Source organism: Geotrypetes seraphini, chromosome 2, assembly GCF_902459505.1.
Source record: "Geotrypetes seraphini chromosome 2, aGeoSer1.1, whole genome shotgun sequence".
Lineage (NCBI taxonomy): Eukaryota > Metazoa > Chordata > Amphibia > Gymnophiona > Dermophiidae > Geotrypetes > Geotrypetes seraphini.
In genome coordinates, this window is record NC_047085.1 from 2,209,950 (window position 1) to 2,230,048 (window position 20,099).

Here is a 20,099-nt window from a genome sequence, read left to right on the forward strand (position 1 = left end):
TAGATCTGGTGGCGTTGGGATTCGAGGAGTTCCAAGGGGAGGAAGGATGCCGTATCCCATTCTCCTACTACCATCCCCCGGCATCTGTCCCCTTTCTCAGCCCTCCCAGCTTTGGTTCCCTTCTCCCACCACCAACTCCCCTCCGCCCCCCCAGTATTGGTTTCCTTTATTTACTATCATCTCCTCTGATTCTGTCCTCTTCCCCCAGCAGTTGCCCTTTCTCCCGGCCCTAGCTTTTGCATCAGTCCCCAGCTTTTTCTGTCTGCTACAGCATCAGACCATTCTCCCAAAATCAGTACCCTTCCCCACCATCTACTAGCATCAGCCCTCTTCTCCTATCCACAGCATCTGCTAGACAGCTTCCAGCCTCCTTCCCTCCTCTCCCCCCTTCCTTGTTCACCATGATCCAGCATCTGTCCCTCTTTTTCCTTCCCTCATCATCCTGTTGTTAGGCATCTCTCCCTCAGATCTCAAGGTCCAGCATCTCCTCCTCTTTCTCTTCCCCATCTCTGCCCTTTCTTTACCCCTTGGTCCTCGCATTTCTCCTTCTTAATAACTACTGAAACCTCTGTCCCTGTCAAAATTCCTTCAGTGTGGCCACAACAGTATTAGCAATAGAAGGAACAGTCAAACCCATGTACTCTGCTGACCCCATCTCCTGTGATAAGAATATACTGGGACAGAACAAAGGTCCCTCTAGTCCAGTATCCTTCTTCGAACATATCACGAGTAGCTGGCAGAATCTCAACACATAGCAACACATACTCCAAATCCTTTTTAAATACTACTTTCACCACATGTTCTGTCAATGAGTTGCAGAGCTTAACTATTCTTAGAGGAAAAACTTATTTCCTACTATTTGTTTTAAAGTTATTTCATGTAACTTCATTGAGTGTCCCTTAGTCTTTGTTCTTTTTGAAAGCGTAAACAGTTAGTCCACTTTTACCTATTCTACACCAATCAGGATTTTGTAGAACTCAGTCATATCCCCCTCCTGAGTCCCGAAGAGTCCTAATCTCTTTAGCCTTTCCTCCTATGAGATGAGCTCCATTCCCTTAATTATTTTGGTTGTCCTTTGTAACTTTTCTAATTAAGTGACCAGAATTGCTGCAATGGGGAAGGGGGATAATGACAGATTCTTGTGGAGAGCCTAAGCAGGACTGGTCTTTTTTCTACTAACACTGGCACAATTGACCATGTGGGTGAGGAGACCCTTACGCATGCAGGTTGGACTCACCTCCCCAAACTGTACTCATTTCAGATTAAGAACATAAGAATCAAAACACTGGGACAGATCGAAGATCCATCAAGCTCAGTATCCTGTTTCCAACAGTGGCCAATCTGGGTCCCAAACAGTAAAACAGACTTTATGCTGATTATCCTAGGAATAAGCAGTGGATTTCCCCAAGCTTTCTCAATAATGGCCTATGGATTTCTCTTTTAGGAAATGGTCCAAACCTTTTTTAAACCTTGCTAAGCTAACTGATTGTGTAGTATATAAATATTAAAATTAAATCAAGGGCTACATGGTTTAGTCCTTGGAGCAAGGAATCTCTCTTATATGTGTCTGTATAGCTCTGTAAAAGGAAATGGGACTTGTGAACAGGCAGTCCCCAAGTTACAGATGCCCAACTTAAGTATGACTCGTACTTAAGAATGTGGTTGCAGCTTCATTTGATTTCACTGAGTAGTATTTCCAATGGCATAGACTCCTACACTTCTCCTGTAGCAGGTTCAGAAATGATGCCTCGTCACATGCTGTACCTTAGAGGGAACACTGGACAATTGGCCCTTTTGTCAGCTGGGAGCAGAGGTAAGCAGCAAGAATCTTAAAATCTACAAGTAGGGCTTTAAACTAGGTAAGTTGGGGGAGGGTCAGCCACTCACATGCTGGCGCAACTTGGCGAGGTAATTTGCCAATCCATTTTTTAGTCCGAGGTAAGTACACACTGCATTTCCGAGTCAGATGTAAGTACACACATTGCAAGCAGTATTATAGGAGTCCAATTAGCTCAAGCAGGAATATCTACTCAGGGACATAGCAAACATAAGGTATGGAGGGCTATGTACGTTAATGCCCACAGTTTGGGCAATAAGATTCTGGAATTAGAGACGGAAATGAGGAACGCCGACCTAGATGTGGTGGCGATATCCGAGACTTGGTTCATGGACTCCCATGGGTGGGATATGGCTATACCAGGATATACCTTACTTCAGCGGGACAGAGAAGGCAAAATGGGAGGAGGGGTAGCACTATACACTAAAGAGGACATCAAAGTTACCAAAATCGCAGATGTCAAGTACACCGGGGACTCCCTCTGGGTGAATTTGGCTAGGGGGAAGGACAAATGCCTGTATCTTGGCGTAGTATACAGACCTCCAGGACAACAGGAGGACACGGAAATAGAATTAGTCGAAGACATTGAGAATATCACTTTGCGTGGAGACACATTATTGTTAGGAGACTTCAATATGCCTGATGTGGATTGGAACAATCTTTCCGCTACGACCAGCGGCAGCAGGAAGCTATTAACCTCTATAAAGGGAGTGAGACTCAGACAAATGGTATTAGAGCCCACTAGGGATTGGGCGATACTAGACCTAATACTCACCAACGGAGAAAGTGTCACAGAGGTCTCGGTAGGCGATACGTTGGCCTCCAGTGACCACAACATGATATGGTTCAATCTCAGGAAAGGTTTCACTAAGTCAAGCACATCAACCAAGGTCCTCAACTTTAAGGGCACAAACTTCGAAAGCATGGGAGATTTCGTCCATCGGGCACTGCAAAACCATGCCGAAACAGATAATGTAGAGGTAATGTGGTCAACTCTGAAATCAACCTTACACGGTCCAGAGAATGGCCACCCGGATGGTCTCAGGACTCAAGGATCTCCCGTACGAGGAACGGCTGGATAAGTTGCAGCTGTACTCGCTCGAGGAACGCAGAGAGAGGGGTGACATGATCGAGACATTCAAGTATTTCACGGGCCGCATCGAGGTGGAAGAAGATATCTTTTTTTTCAAGGGTCCCGCGGCAACAAGGGGGCATCCGTGGAAAATCAGGGGCGGGAAACTTCACAGGGACACCAGGAAATTCTTTTTCACTGAAAGGGTGGTTGATCGCTGGAATAGTCTTCCACTTCAGGTTATTGAGGCCAGCAGCGTGCCTGATTTTAAGGCCAAATGGGATAGACACGTGGGATCTATTCACAAAGAAAGGTAGGGGAGGGTCATTGGGGTGGGCAGACTAGATGGGCCGTGGCCCTTATCTGCCGTCTATTTCTATGTTTCTATGAAGCAACCAACAGCTACGTCAAATCAGTAAGTAAACGGCGAATAAACAATAGACCACAGTGTACTCTGCGGAGATCTCAGACTTCATAAAAAAGAAGAAAAGAGTGTTCATCATCTACAAACAATCAGGGAAGCGAGAATCCAAGGAAGACTATCTGGCCAAGTCAAAAGCGGTCAAAACGGCAGTCAGGGAGGCCAAACTCTTGCGAAGAACATCAAGAAAGGCGATAAATTCTTCTTCCGGAATATTAGTGACAGAAAAAGAAACACAGATGGGATATTATGCCTTAGGAAACCCGACAGGAAATATGTAGAATCGGACTTTGACAAAGCAAAACTTTTAAATTAATACTTCTGCTCGGTCTTCACTTGCGAGGCGCCGGGATCCGGCCCTCAGCTGCCGACGAGGGAAAACTCGGAAGACCCGTTTCAAAATTTTGAGTTTACGCCCAGCAGTGTCTACGAGGAGCTATCAAGACTCAAGGTGAACAAAGCTATGGGACCGGACAAACTACACCCCAGGGTGCTCAGGGAGTTGAGTGACGTCCTGGCAGAACCGTTATCCGCGCTCTTCAATCTTTCCCTAAGTACAGGAAGAGTCCCGTTGGATTGGAAAATGGCTAACATTATTCCACTCCACAAAAAGGGATGCAGGACGGAGGCTGAGAATTATAGACCGGTGAGTCTCACATCGATAGTGAGTAAACTTATGGAAACACGACACTAATCAAACGCCAATTGGATACGATCCTGATCGAGGAGAATCTACGAGATTGCCATCAACATGGTTTTACGAAGGGAAGGTCCTGCCAATCAAATCTGATCAGCTTCTTTGACCGGGTAACAAGAAAGCTGGATATAGGGGAGTCCCTGGACATCGTGTACTTGGACTTCAGCAAAGCGTTTGATAGCGTCCCACACCACAGGTTATTGAGCATGATGGGTTCGATGGGACTGGGTGAAACATTAACCGCATGGGTTAGGGACTGGCTTAGAGGAAGACTTGAGAGGCTAGTGGTAAATGGTACCCTCTCCGATACGACGGAGGTGATCAGCGGAGTGATGCAGGGCTCGGTCTTGGGCCCGATCCTATTTAACATCTTCGTAAGAGACTTGGCTGAGGGGCTTCGAGGTACAATTACATTATTCGCCGATGACGCTAAACTATGCAACATGGTAGGCAACTGCACAACAGATGAAAGCACAGTGCCCGACAAAAGCTCAATGTACAACAGTATGACGCAGGACCTACTCCTGCTGGAGCATTGGTCAAAGACTTGGCAACTAAGTTTCAATAAATCCAAAAGAAAAAACCCTTATTAATCAAAGGTCAAAAAGACCAATACACATAAAGAACACTGCACAACAATTTTTTGGTTAAGTCTTGATTCCTGAAAAGTTTTTGGTGATTATGACAGGTACCAACTTGGTATGCTCAAATATGGTTTTGGTTTTACTGCATCACGTAAGAACTATGAGAAATAGACATTTTTATGTTTACTGACAATAAAATATATAGTCAAGTTTACGTTTCGCACAAGCGACTAAATGAAACAGAATTAAAAGTGTTTTGCTCCCGAGTTTCTTTTATATTCAGTGTCTGGTGCATCACGTTGTAGCATCCAACAATAGTCGGCAAGCATTGACGGATTCCAATTGCCCTGGTATCGTTTCTCCATCGTAGCTATGTCTTGATGAAACCTTTCACCGTGCTCGTCACTCACAGCACCGAGATTTGCGGGGAAGAAGTCCAAGTGTGAATGGAGGAAATGAATCTTGAGTGACATATTGCACTTCATTCTCTTGTATGCTTTGAGAAGTTTGTCTACCAGCTGAATGTAGTTTGGGGCTCTGTAATTGCCCAGAAAATTGTCAACAACGTCTTTCAAGGCTTTCCAGCCAATTTTTTCCGGCCCAACTAACAGATCTTCAAATCGCTTGTCACTCATAACATGTCTGATCTGGGGGCCAACAAAAATACCCTCTTTGATCTTGGCATCAGTTATTCTTGGGAACATCTGTCTTAAATAACGAAAACCTTCCCCTTCCTTGTTCATTGCTTTCACAAAATTCTTCATGAGTCCCAGTTTAATGTGAAGAGGAGGCAAAAATATCTTTGTCGGGTCAACAAGCGATTCATGTGCTACATTTTTCTGTCCTGGAACTAACTTTTTACGGAGTGGCCAGTTCTTTCTAGAATAGTGCGACTCTCTGTCTCGGCTGTCCCATTCGCAGATGAAACAGCAGTACTTTGTATAGCCAAGCTGCAGTCCTAGTAACAGAGCAACGACTTTGAGGTCTCCACAGATATTCCAGTTATACCTGGTATACTGGACATACTTTAGTAACATTTCCATATTCTCATATGTTTCTTTCATATGTGCTGCATAGCCAACAGGTACTGAAGGATAAACGTTGCCATTGTGCAACAGAACAGCTTTCAGGCTTAACATTGACGAATCAATGAAAAGACGCCACTCTTCCGGGTTGTGATCACAACCAAAGACCGAGAACAATCCTTCAATGTCACAACAGAAACAGAGACTGTCGACTTGTGCAAAAAATTTGGTTATATCATGATGCCGGTCTCGAAACACAGAAATTTTCGTACCTGGTGATAGCAAACACCATTCCTGCAGTCTCGAACCTAGCAGCTCAGCTTTTGCTTTTGACAGACCCAAATCTCTGACCAAATCGTTCAATTCGGACTGTGTTATCAGATGTGGATCGCCTGATGAGGATGGTTCAAAATCCGGGTCAATGTCACTGTTAGAACCCTGCACTGCAGTTTCTTCATCTGGTTCGTCTAAGGTCCAATCCTCTGGTGGTTTCGGAACTGGAAGACTGTCATCATGTGGCATGGGTCTCATTGCTGAAGGCAGATTAGGATATTCAATTGACTTCTTGTTTTTGGCAGAGAAACCAGACACATTAGTCAAACAGAAATAACAGTCCGTCACATGGTCTTTCTGTTCTCGCCATATCATCGGAACAGCAAATGGCATCGTCTTTCGAGTACCTCTGAGCCAGGCTCTCAGACTAACAGCACATGTCGCACAGCAAATGTGAGGCGCCCATTGCTTGTCTTGATCACCTATTTTGCAGCCAAAATACAGATGATAGGCTTTCTTTACAAGGGCAGTCATCGAACGTCTCTGAGGCGTAAGTGTATATTCCCCACAGATATAGCAGAATGTGTCGCGGCTGTTACGACACCGACGAGACATATTGCCCGACACCAAAACGTCTATAGCATCAAGCTTACTTACTGTTATATTGCTACAGCTACTATACTACTATACTTTACTATACTGATACTATATACACACACGGACTATCTATATTAACCAAATGAGCAGGATCGGTGTATGGAAGCCACCATTATAGCATGGTGAGACAGCGCAAGCTCGTTCAGACCTGCCCAGACATGCCCAGGATGTCATCTTCCATAAAACAGCTTCCAACCTGGCTAGATTTTATGCATGGACATACCCAGGCGGCACAAACCGTTGTTGATAAGACACTTATGGGAGAAAAAATTGTTTGCATCCAAATATAAGAAAAAATCACGACAAAATTGAAAATTTCTCTGAAATGGTACGTGATGGGTAATTTTTGATGTAATATTCATGATCAGCACCCAAAATTCTATAAGAAACACCCAGCAGTGTTCAGGAAGCAAAAACTTTGTTGTGCAGTGGAATCATAAATTACTACAAGTTGAAGCGTTCAATTAAATATATTAGTTTATTAATCCTAAACTTTATTAGTAAATAGAAATCTTTAAATAATTGAGCAATAGCTCTATATAAAAGACAAACAGACAAATAAACATATCATACATACCACCATGCACGCATCACTCAGACAATGAGAACTGTAACAATGTAAAAAAGCTGGCTAATCGATGAGGAATAAAGGCAAAGCTATACAAAATCACACATAGTAAAAAGAAATGACAATGAAGTAAACACATTAAAATGAAAAAATAGTCGAATGATACAATGGTGAAAATCTTATAGACACCAAAAAATGAAAAAGTGTAAATCAAAAGTTAGATATTAAAGTTCAATATAAATGCCATTCCCATGTTCCAAAATTCAAAAAATTAGATGAGTTGCGAGAAACTACGATGTGACACCAGGAAATTCTTTTTCACTGAAAGAGTGGTTGATCGCTGGAATAGTCTTCCACTACAGGTGATTGAGGCCAGCAGCGTGCCTGATTTTAAGGCCAAATGGGATCGGCACATGGGATCTATTCACAGGTCAAAGGTAGGGGAGGGACATTAAGGTGGGCAGACTAGATGGGCCGTGGGCCCTTATCTGCCGTCTATTTCTATGTTTCTATGTTTCTATGTAATGATCAGCAGAACAGCAAGTGGAGGAAAACCATCCCAACAAATGAATCCGGTAGCATGTTCATAGAATGACAGATGTAAACGCAGTCATAGCAGTCCTCACAGTCGATGGGAGAAGCTCAAGCATCAGAAAATGAAATCAGTTCTAAAAGCACATGTTTGTTCCTCCTTAACACAGGCCGTGTTTCAAAAACATTCTTTCTCAAAAGGAAGACAGACGCTGGAAACAAAAAAACATACGAAACATACTGTCTTACAGCAGCTGTAAGAAGGTAATTTAGATTCACGGTTAAGGGCAGGGAGGTTTGTCGGACCGGGGCTGTTGTCGGTCGGTCGGTCGGGGAAGCGCCACAAAAGTAAGGGGACCTGGCCGGCTGTGCTGCACCTGGGGCGGGAGAGAAGGAGGGGGGAGAAGGACGCTGAAAGCACTGGAGAAGACAAAGGGGTGGAGAAGGACGCTGAAAGGCCATGGGGAAGACGGGCCGGAGGGTGGGGAAGGACTCTGAAAGCACTTGTGGAAGACAGAGGAGGGAGAAGGACACTGAAAGCACATGGGGAAGACAAAGGGGAGGAGAAGGACGCTGAAAGGCCATGGGAAGGGCGGGGGGGGGGAAGGACTCTGAAAGCACTTGTGGAAGACAGAGGGGGAGAAGGATGCTGAAAGCACATGGGGAAGACAAAGGGGTGGAGAAGGACGCTGAAAGGACATGGGGAAAATGGGGGGGGGGGTGGAGAAGGACGCTGAAAGGCCATGGGGAAGACAGAGAGGGAGAAGAACGCTGAAAGGACATGGGGAAGCAGAGGGGGGAGAAGGACACTGAAAGCACATGGGGAAGACAGAGGGGGGAGAAGGACGCTGACAGGACATGGGGAAGATGGGGGGAAGAAGGACGCTGAAAGGAAATGGGGAAGAGAGAGTAGGGAGAAGATGCTGGCAGGGAAGAAGACAGATGCCAGACTATGGGGGGAGCGGAGGGAAGAAGATGGGTGCCAGACCAATTTGGAAGGGGGAAGAAAGGGAGAGGCACAGTAACAGAGCAAATGGAAGATGCAGAAGGAAGAGAGACAGTGGATAGAAGGAATTGAATGAGAACATGAGGAAAGCAGAAACCAGGAAACAAAGGTAGGAAAAGAATTCTATTTCTTTTTTTTTTTTTTTTTTGCTTCAGGATAAAGTAGTATATTAGTTGTGTTGATAAAAATTTATAAACAAAAGAGGCTCTGGTAGAAACCCGTTTACAAAGTATGTATTCTTCCCAATTAATATTTCCAAATTAATAAAGTCTTTTTGCTTATTTGTAAATGGGTTTCTACCAGAGCCTTTAATTCAGTAGCATAATTAAATGAAATAACTATTTCTGAAGTTTATAGGGACGGGCGGGGACGGAGGGGATTCCTCACGGGGACAGGTGGGGACGGAGGGGATTCCTCGTGGGGACGGGTGGGGATGGAGGGATTCCTCACGGGGACGGGTGGGGATGGGTGGGATTCCTCATGGGGACGGGTGGGGATGGGTGGGACTTTGGCGGGGACGGGATTTCTGTCCCCGCGCAACTCTCTAGGGCAGACTAGATGGGCCGTGGCCCTTTTCTGCCGTCATGTTCTATGTTTCTAAGTTCTGAGTTACATACAAATCCAACTAAGAACAGCTTTAAAATGTAACTTGTTCTTAACCTGGGGACTGTGTTGTCTTTTTGTGGTTACGCATTTAAAGCACTTATTTTGTACCTGGAACCCTGGAGGATTAAGTGATTTGCCCAGAGTCACAAGGAGAAGTTCTGGGATTTGATCTCACAACCTCTGGGTGCAGAGGCAGAAGCTCTACCACTAGGCTTCTCCTCACCTTCTAAAACTATTAAGGTAACGTCTGAGGAGGTGAACATAAGAACAGCCATACCGGGTCAGACCAATGGTCCATCTAGCCCATTAGTCTGTTTCCATAGTGGCCAATCCAGCTCACAAGTACCTGGCAGAATCCCAGATTGTAACATCATTGCCCCCATCATCCATCCCTCCATTTCCCCCCTCCCCCCATCAGTTTGTCCTCATATTTCTTCTCACTCTTCCAGCATCAGGCTCCTTCTCTCTCCCCTAGCCCCAACCCCAGAAGCCCAAACAGTAACAAAAGCCATTCAACAATGCCATAATTTAATCATGATTTAACGATTTCCAACACAGCTTGTTTCCGAGTCTTCAGGTGGAATAATGCTTTTGATAAATAGTGCTTGAAAGAGAATCTGTCTTACCTGAAATATGCTGCGTTTTTAGCACTCCAAGCAGCCCTGATTCTTGCACAGCTTTCTCTGGTCTTGTGCACAGTTCTCTCTGCTGTCCTCAACTAGGCACAGCTTCCATGCAGTTTGCCTTTGCACAGCTCCGTGTATGACTGGAGATACTGGAATACTGTCAGGCTTGACTGGAGAAAAGGAAGAGAGATCAGAGCTGAGGGCAGGGCTCACTGCTTCCTCCCTGCCCTGCAGCAGCTCACACACAGGCAGAGCAGGAAAGCAAGCTCTCTGGGACAGGGGCTTATCAATCCCTGAAAAAGGACTGAGGGTGGGAGTCCCTGAAGGAAAACCCCATACCTCTCCCCATATCATCCATCTTTAAGATTGGAATTGTTCTCTATGCTCTTCTTCATTCATCCAACATTCTCAATCACATACAAAACTATCCTTCTCTTCCTCGTGCTGCTCAAATAACTTATCCACTCTCCCTCTCTCTCCACAATGAATATTTCTAGGACCTGGTCTGACCACTGTCAGAGTTGTCTTGGTCCGATTCAGCATACATTGTCTTATGTTGCAAAAAAACTCTCCACTTCTCATTCAACAGCCACCTCACTCTCAATTTCCCCTGTACTCCTAAGGCAGTAGTAGGCAAACCATTAGTCAAAAGAGCCAAAATCAGCAGTACAACGATTAAGATTTTGAGAGCCATACCCCGTGCCCGCTTGCACTACGATGGCTACGTCAACCCGACTGACACCCCGTTCACCCGCACGTAGTCGAAATTGATTCGTGGCAGAGCCTAGAGAATGACACAGGGAAAAATTTGTCTCCATCTCCGCCCTGTCCCCATGAGCTCGGTCCCTATCCCTGCAAACCACCTGATCCCATCCACACAAGCCTCGAATAGTTTTATACTGAACTTATTATATTAAAATATAAAAAGAAACAATATTCTGTACAATTGTCAATTTATAAATCAGTGTCTTCTCCCCACTCTCTCTTCCCCATTTCCCTTCAGCATCCTCAGTCCATTCTCTCCACTTCCCTTCAGCGCACGCACATAAAAACAAGCAAGCAATTTTATATCGTTTAATTCTATTACTTCATAGAAATTAAAGTCTAAATAATGCCAGTCACATAACAAAACATGATTTTACAAGAATAACTCCCTGCACAGTCAAGCCTGCAAGGATTACTAGATGTCTTTCAGCAGCTCCCCTCCCTCCCTCCCCCTTACCTTTGTGGCCAAGTCAAAATGATCTACCAACAATAAAATTTAAAAAAACACAAAGCACAATGTACGCAGATAAAATGTTAATTATCATTTATATTCCACGGGTTTTCAAAGAGGTCAAGGCAGATGACTTTATGCAATGTCATCTCAGTAACAACTATACAAAAATAGACAAATATACCCCCTTCCTTTTTACTAAGCTGCGATAGTGGTTTTTAGCACAGGGAGCTATGCTGAATGCCCTGCGCTGCTCTCGATGCTCATAGGCTCCCTGCTCTAAAAACCGTTATTGTGGTTTAGTAAAAGGGGGCCATAGTACAAAATATAGACAGCAGATATAAATTCTCAAAATGGGCACATTTTGATCACTAAATTTAAAATAAAATCATTTTTCCTACCTTTGTTTGGTAATTTCACCAGTCTCTGGTTGCACTTTATTCTTCTGACTGTGCATCCAATATTTCTTCCCTTCTTTCAGCCTCCTATATGCTTCCTTTCCTGTAGACCTCATTCCCTTCACCAACTTTTTCTTTCTTTCAACCTGCCCCCTTCTTTCTTTCTCTCTCCATGCCCCCTTTCTTTCTATATGTCTGTCTTTCTCTCTCTCCGTGCCCCCTTTCTGTCTGTCTCCCGTCTCCCTTAGTTTCCTACCCACCAACCAGTTTCTGATCCATCTATGTACGTCTCCTTCCACCCCATGGTTCTTCAGTTTCCAGAGTAGGCGTAACAAGAAGACTGGACTCAGGAGAGTCCTTGGACGTCGTGTACCTGGACTTCAGCAAAGCGTTCGACAGCGTCCCACACCGCAGGCTGCTGAACAAGATGAAATCGATGGGATTAGGAGAGACTCTAACTGCATGGGTTAAAGATTGGCTTCATGGCAGACTTCAGAGGGTGGTAGTTAACGGTACCCGCTCTAAAATGTCGGAGGTGACTAGCGGAGTGCCACAGGGTTCGGTCCTGGGCCCACTCCTCTTCAACATATTCATTGGGGATCTGACTCAAGGGCTTCAAGGCAAAGTAACCTTATTCGCTGATGACGCCAAACTATGCAATATAGTAAACGGCCATAATCTACAAGATGCTATGGAGCAAGACCTGCGTACTTTAGAAAGTTGGTCCTTGATGTGGCAGCTGGGCTTTAACGCCAAGAAATGTAAGGTCATGCATCTCGGTAACGGAAATCCTTGCAGAACTTACACCCTGAATGGAGAAACTTTAACCAGGACTACGGCAGAACGAGATTTAGGAGTAATCATCAGTGCTGACATGAAGGCAGCCACTCAAGTGGAGAAGGCTTCATCTAAAGCACGGCAGATGATAGGTTGTATCAAGAGAAGCTTCGTCAACAGGAAACCTGAAGTCATGATGCCATTGTACAGAGCCATGGTGAGACCTCATCTGGAGTACTGTGTGCAATTCTGGAGGCCACATTACCGTAAGGATGTGCTCAGAATTGAATCGGTTCAGCGGATGGCCACCAGGATGGTCTCGGGGCTAAAGGGTCTCCCGTACGAGGAAAGACTGAGCAAATTGCAGCTCTACACTCTTGAAGAGCGCAGAGAGAGGGGAGACATGATTGAGACATTTAAGTACATCACGGGACGGGTCGAGGTGGAAGAGGATATCTTCCTTCTCAGGGGACCCTCGACCACAAGAGGACATCCGCTCAAACTCAGGGGAGGGAAGTTTCGTGGAGATGCAAGGAAGTACTTCTTCACGGAGAGAGTGATCGAGCATTGGAACAAGCTTCCAGTGCAGGTGGTCGAGGCACGCAGCATCCCAGACTTCAAGAACAAGTGGGATACCCATGTGGGATCCCTACGGGGTCATGCCAAGGGATAGGGTCACTAGGACTTGAATGAGCGGGTCAGTAGAGTGACAGTATAATTACAATTATACTTAAGGGGTCAGAAGACTTAAGGGGGTGGGTAAATAGTGTGGGCAGACTTGATGGGCTATATGGCCCTTATCTGCCGTCATCTTTCTATGTTTCTATGTTTCTATGGGGCACCTTGTCAAAGGCTTTTTGGAAATCTAAATATATGATGTCTATGGGGTCTCCTTTGTCCATCCGTTTGTTAATTTCTTCGAAGAAGTGCAATAAGTTTGTTAGGCACGATCTCCCCTTGCAGAAACCATGTTGGATGGTTATCAGAAGTTCGTTTCTTTAAAAATATTAATCGATGTTTTCTTTTTTCAGTGCTTCCGCCATTTTCCCCAGAACCGAGGTCTGCCATTTTCCCCGGAACCGAGGTCAGACTCACCGGTCTGTAGTTTCCCGGGTCACCTCTTGATCCCTTTTTAAAGATGGGCGTAATGTTGGCTATCTTCCAGTCCTCCGGGATCATGCCTGTTTTCAGGGATAGATTGCAAATTTGCTGCAGTAGTTCCGCTATCTCCTCCTTTAATTCCTTCAGAACCCTTGGATGGATTCCGTCCGGACCCGGGGATTTGTCAGTTTTTAGTTTTTCTATCTGCCTGCGTATATCTTCAAGGCTCATTTCCATGGATGTTAATTTTTCTGCTTGATTTCCATTGAAGAATTGCTCAGGTTCCTATATGTTGGTTATGTCTTCATTTGTAAATACAGATGAAAAGAACATGTTAAGTCTTTCTGCTACTTCTTTCTCACTCCCTTCATGTCTCCGTCGTCCAGTGGTCCCACCTCCTCCCTAGCCGGCTGCTTCTCTTTAACATATCTAAAGAATGGTTTGAAATTTCGTGCTTCCCTGGCTAGCCTCTCTTCATACTCTCTTTTGGCTTTTCGAATCACATGGTGACATTCTTTTTGATACTTCCTGTGCTCTTTCCAGTTTCCCTCAGTTTTGTCCTTTTTCCATTTCCTGAATGAATTTTTCTTATTGCCTATCGCTTCCTTCACTATTTTAATTATCCACGCTGGGTTCGACTCTTTTTGCACCCCTTTCTGAATCTGGGGATATACAGATTTTGCCCCTCGCTCACTATGGACTTTTCCTCCAGAAACTTGTCCAAACCTTACTTAAAACCAGCTACGCTATCCGCTCTTACCACATCCAAAGCTTAACTATTCTCTGAGTGATAAAAATGTCCTCCTATTGGTTTTAAAAGTATTTCCCTGTAACTTCATTGAGTGTCCCCTAGTCTTTGCAACTTTTGATGGAGTGAAAAATCGATCCACTTGTACCCATTCTACTCCACTCAGGATTTTGTAGCCTTCAATTATATCTCCCCTCAGCCGTCTCTTTTCCAAGCTGAAGAGCCCTAACCATTTTAGTCTTTCCTCATACGAGAGGAGTTCCATCCCCTTTACCATCTTGGTTGCTCTTCTTTGAACCTTTTCTAGTGCCACTATATCTTTCTTGAGATAAGGAGACCAGAACTGAATGCAATACTCAAGTTGGTTGATTAGTTAGAATAAAGATCAATCAATTTAGTTGTGTCCTTTAGAATAGGTCTCAACATAATTGTTCCCATTTCTTTAGGAAAATAATCTTTATTCAAAATCTGATTGAAAAAGGACAGCAGTCAGCTTGTACTGTCAAGTGGCAGTAGTCTTATTACCCTCTACACATGGAAATAAGCTTTTTCTATGTTAATATAAAATTACGTTTTCTATGTAAAAGAGAAGCATAAACTCTAGTTTGACTAATACTCAGATGCCAAATGAGGTCAGAGGGAAGGAGAGGGGTGGCTTGGAAGACGGATCAAAGCAGGGTTCTTTATTCAGCAATGAAACACATGTCTGTCAGCAGAGCCAACACATTTCCTCTTAGTCCACTGCTGATGAAAGAGTTCAAATGTCATGTTAATCATGTGCCTGTGTCCCTTATGCTCAGGAAGATCACAAGGGTTTATTTTTTATACAGTGGACTTGCAAAGAGTCTCTCAAGTGTTGCTGCAAAATGCCGATTCCCTGCATTTCACTCATTTATTTTTAGAATCAGTCCACACTTTTTCTGCCTACTCCGCCCTTCTGGGGAAATACTTTTTTACGGAAAGGGTGGTAGATGCATGGAACAGTCTCCCAGAAGAAGTGGTAGAAAAAGAGACTAAAGGGCCTGGGATAGGAACATGGGATATCTCGGAGAGAGAGAGAAAGCGCTAATGGTTACTGCGGATAGGCCTTTATCTGCCGTCATGTTTCTGTTTCTGCACTGTATTGCTCAATAAGCCAGTCATAAAGCTCACTGAACCACATCTCTGTGATATTAACAGAACAAAGGAGCAGCCCAGCATTTAGGGCAGTGGGTGGAAAAGCCAGGAAGCCTTGTGATCTTGGCGACTCACTCAACTCCTCATTTACCTGAGGGACCAACTTGAATGCCCTTTGGAGAAATACCTCAGGTACTTAGCTGACTCCAGAATCCCTTCCCCATCGCTTCATTTCAGACTTCCCAAGGTCTCTTTCCCCTTACTGGATAGTAGACGGGGTGGGGGTTTGGGAACACTCATGAGGAAGCAGCTCACTCTTTGCTTAAGCCACAACCTCCTGGGACAAGACTGGTAAGCGCTGAAAGGCCTTTTGATCTCAGGGAGCATGCACTCCTCTTGTTCTCCAGTCTAAAACTTTCTTCTGAACCAATAAAACTTTAGTTTATTCCTCCTTTGCCTCCACTTTTTCCTATACAACATTTTGCTAGAAGGTTTTGTTTCTAATATACCCCGTGCTTTGAGCCTTTCTACTTGAAGAATACATGTAATTGAATTGGATTTTATTCATGGACTGGGTTTTGTGATGTGGACTGTGTGTATCTATCACAATACCAATAGTTATTTGTCACAATCTGTAAGTGGAGGAATGGCCTAGTAGATAAAGCTGCTGCCTCAGCACCATGAGGTTGCGGGTTTGATCCCAGCGCCACTCCTTGTGACTCTGGGCAAGTCACTTAACCCTTCATTGCCCCAGGTTCCATAGTTAGACTGTGAGCCCCCAGGGGCAGAAAGGGAAAATACCTGTTTGCTGTTCAACGTATTGTTAGCCACTTTGATATCTGCTGAGGAAAGGTGATATATCAAATAAAGATAACTATTTGGTTCTACTCTGCCAAAGAATAAATTCCTGGTCCAGAGATGAGCATCCACGGTCTGTGTCACATATATGGACATTCAGTTGAAGACGGGCTGGAGTGAGCCTTGATGGAGGCTCCAGTAGATAGAACCTAAGCACGCTACCGGACAGGGCTCTGGGTTTCTGGCCCAGAAATATCGAAAAAAATGGATCATTTAAATTAAATGATGAATGTATGATTGGGCAGACTGGATGGACCACTCGGGTCTTTATCTGCCATCATTACATGTTACTATATATTTTGTTATGAAACTGAGGGACACCCGAGAGGCTTCTGCTCAACCATAATGGTTTCTAGAGCCAAAATTGTATATTTCTCCCAAAAGCTCCTCTCCCAATGCTCACAAACTAAAGGATGTTTCCCTAAAGGTGGGATTTAACAGTAACACATAATATTAAATAAAAGCAGGAAAGGCAGAGGAAAATATGTAGCAGGGATGCTGGTCTGAATTGTAATACAATTCTAATTTATTAGGTCTCCAAAAGTATGCAAAAGAGGCAACTAGGGCATAAAAGCTATAGAATGTATCAGAGTTTCAAAAGATTTATAATCCTGGCACAGGATTCTCTTCTCTGATCTCATCCATTCCTCAAACCTCTGGACAGACTTCAGTGGTTGGGAACAAGAGCAGCCCTAGAACGAGGCAATGGCCGAGTCTGCCACTGACCCGCACAGCCGACAGCCATCTCCAGTGGTGGTAAATCTATTCTATTTTAATTTATTTATTTATTTTTTTAATGATCTAATTTGGGCTTGTTGTTGGATACTTCTCGTATGTACAAATCCTGATTAATTTTATTTTCCAGTCTCTTAAATTTGTGATCTGCATACAGCTAAATAGGTTTATTATGGAACTATAAAAGCATTAAAACTCCTCTTGCTGACCTATAAATGCACTCACTAGCTCTCTTCACTTATCTCCTCCTATGATTCCCCCCTATTAGCTCCGCTCAGCTGGTAAGTCCCTCCTCTTCAGCTGCCAACTCCAGACTCCATCCCTTCTGCCTTGCTGCTCCGTATGCTTGGAACAAGCTGCCCGAATCCCTACAGCGGGCTCCTTCTCTGGCAGTGTTCAAAGCCCGGTTAAAAGCCCGCCTCTTTGAGAGTGCTTCTGACTCCTAACTCCTCTCACTTTGGGTTCTGCATCCCCAACCCTGTATGTCATGTCTGTCTGTCCAAGTTAGATTGTAAGCTCTTCCAAGCAGGGACCGTCTATAAATGTCAAAATGTACAATGCTGCATACACCTTTCTACGCTATGGTGTGAATAATATAAGGAAGGACCTACTGAAGCTTGAAGAATAGTCTGAAATTTGGCAGTTAATATTTAATGCTAAGAAATGTAAGGACATGCAATTGAGTTGCAGAAACCCAAGGGCAGTGGTCTCAAACCCGCGGCCCGCCAGGTACTATTTTGAGGCCTTCTGTGTATTTATCATAATCGCAAAAGTAAAATAAAAGTTTCTTGATCATATGTCTCTTTAGCTATAAATTACAATATTATTATTAAGACTTAGCCACAAGGAAAGATTTATAAACTAGAAAGAGTTTTATATCTGAGGCAAAATGGTCTTTTCTTTAATAAGACATTAACTATTTTTCTGAGGCCCTCCAAGTACCTACAAATCCAAAATGTGGCCCTGCAAAGGGTTTGAGTTTGAGACCACTGGTTTAAGGGGTGAAGAACTTTTGTGCACGAAAGACAAGCAGGAATTGGGTGTGATACTATGTGATGATCTTAAGGTAGCCAAACAGGTCAAAAAGACGAAGGCAAAAACTAGAAGGATGCTTGGGTGAGACCCCATTTAGAATATTGTATACAATGCTGGAGGCCCACCTTCAAAAAGATATAAACAGGATGGAGTCATAAGAATATAAGAGTTGCCGCTTCTGGGTCAGACCAGTGGTCCATCATGCCCAGCAATCCGCTCACGCGGCGGCCCTCCAGTCAAAGACCAGCGCCCTAACTGAGACTAGCCATGGTCTTCATCATAAGGCATATAAGGACAGACTTAAAGATCTCAATAGGTATACTTTGGTGGAAAGGCGGGAAAGGGGAGATAGGAAACGTTTCAATGCCTATGTAGCATAAATACAGGAGGCAAGTTTCTTTCAGTTGAAAGGAAACTCTAGAGCAATGGTCTCAAACTCAAACCCTTTGTGGGGCCACATTTTGGATTTGTAGGTACTTGGAGGGCCTCAGAAAAAAATAGTTAATGTCTTATTAAAGAAAAGACCATTTTGCCTCAGATATAAAACTCTTTCTAGTTTATAAATCTTTCCTTTAACAGTTAAACGGAAAGATATATAAACTATAAAGAGTTTTACCTCATGCAAAATTGTCATTTCTTTAATAAGACATTAACTATTTTTTCTGCAGCCCTCACATTTAAAGTTTAATATCTTTTCTTTCTCAAAACTGGCACATTTCAATCACTATATTGAAAATAAAATCATTTTCCCTACCTTTGTTGTCTGGTGACTTTATTTTTCTGTGCTTTCAACTATGTTTCCAGGGCCTTCTTGTTCTTTGACTGTTTTTCTTTCCATCTTCACTTTCTGCCTTGCATCCATCTTTGGCATTAACTTAATGTTCAATTTTTCTGCTTTCTTTTCAAAATCTGCGTTTCCATGTCTTACCTTCCCTTCCTATCTCTCTCTTCTTCCGTCCTATTTCCATGGTCTGGCATCTCTTTCCTTCCTTTCCCCTGGTCTGCCATCTGTCTCCTTCCCTTCCCTTTCCCCATGCCCTGGCATCTTTCCCTCCCCCTCCATGGTCTGATATCTCCTTTCCTTCCCTCCCTCCCATGAACTTGGCTTGTTCTCTTGTTCCTCTCCTCTCCCTTCTCCTTCCTTCCCTCTTTTCCCAATTGGGTGCAGCAGCAACAGAAGCAACATTTCCCTTCCCCCTTTCCTGTGCAGGAGAGGCATTTCTCTTCCCCTTTCCCTCCCTCTCCCTTTCCCTGTACAGCAGCAGCAGCATTTCCCTAGGGTTCCCCTTTCCTATGTAGCAGAAGCATTTCTCTTTCCCCTCCCCTTCCGTTCTCTTCCTTGTGGAGCAGCAGCGTATCTAGCTGGCTCGTTCCGTTCAAAGCCGCGGGTGGCGGCTCCTTGCGAGATCCGCGCCTGCGTCTGAAGCCTCTCTGATGTTGTGACATCAGAGAGGCTTCCGATGCAGGAGTGGATAGCGCGAGGAGCCGCCAACCCGCGGCTTTGAACAGAATGAGCCGGCCAGACACGCTGCTGCTCCAAAAGGAAGGGAAAGGGGAAGAGAACTGCTGTTGATCGCGTCCAGACCGTGGGCCGCAAATAACACCTGGAGAGCCACATGCGGCCTCTGGGCTGCGTGTTTGAGACCGCTACTCCAGAGTGAGAGGTCATAGAATGAGGTTAAGAGATGACATGCTCAGGAGTGGATGCATGGAATCGTCTTCCACTAGAGGTGATGGAGACACAGACTGTCTGAATTCAAGAAAGCATGAGACAGGCATATGGGATCTCTTAGTGAGAGGAGGAGAAAGTGGATGCTGCAGGAGAGGGAATCAAAGTACACATCAAAGAAGCACCAAGGTCCTCACAGAATGGGATAGTGATGGTCTCTTTTTTTATATGACCCGGCACAGACCGTGTTTTGGAAATTATTTCCTGCATCAGAGATCTATTCTGAAAAATGCATAAAATAAAAACAATAAAATCACAAAAGGAGTCAAATCTTTTGTGTTTTACATACATAACTCAAATGCACTAGGACAATACATTAAGGCCCTCTTTTACTAATCAGCTGTAGAGGTTTCTACCATGGCCCTTGCCGCTAAATGGTCCGACTCTGCTCTTAAGAGACATTTGGCTAGTCCCCCCCTCCCCCCTAGGGATATAAATAGACAAAGCCCAGAAAACTAGACTCTGAGGTAGATAATATTTTGA

The 20,099-nt window shown here is 44.3% G+C and overlaps 1 protein-coding gene across 2 annotated transcripts in view; it reads right to left on the reverse strand.

Annotated features, from left to right (window-relative positions):
• The window catches only part of LOC117353688 (riboflavin transporter 2-like), a 44,158-nt gene extending 34,002 nt beyond the window's left edge, over positions 1–10,156 (reverse strand). Inside the window, exon 1 of one of the 2 annotated variants that reach the window (XM_033929900.1) lies at positions 9,904–10,156. The gene's annotated coding sequence lies outside the window, so the exon portion shown is untranslated. The remainder of the gene's footprint in view (positions 1–9,903) is intronic. The other variant, XM_033929899.1, reaches the window with a different exon arrangement.
• Positions 10,157–20,099: the final 9,943 nt, after the last annotated feature.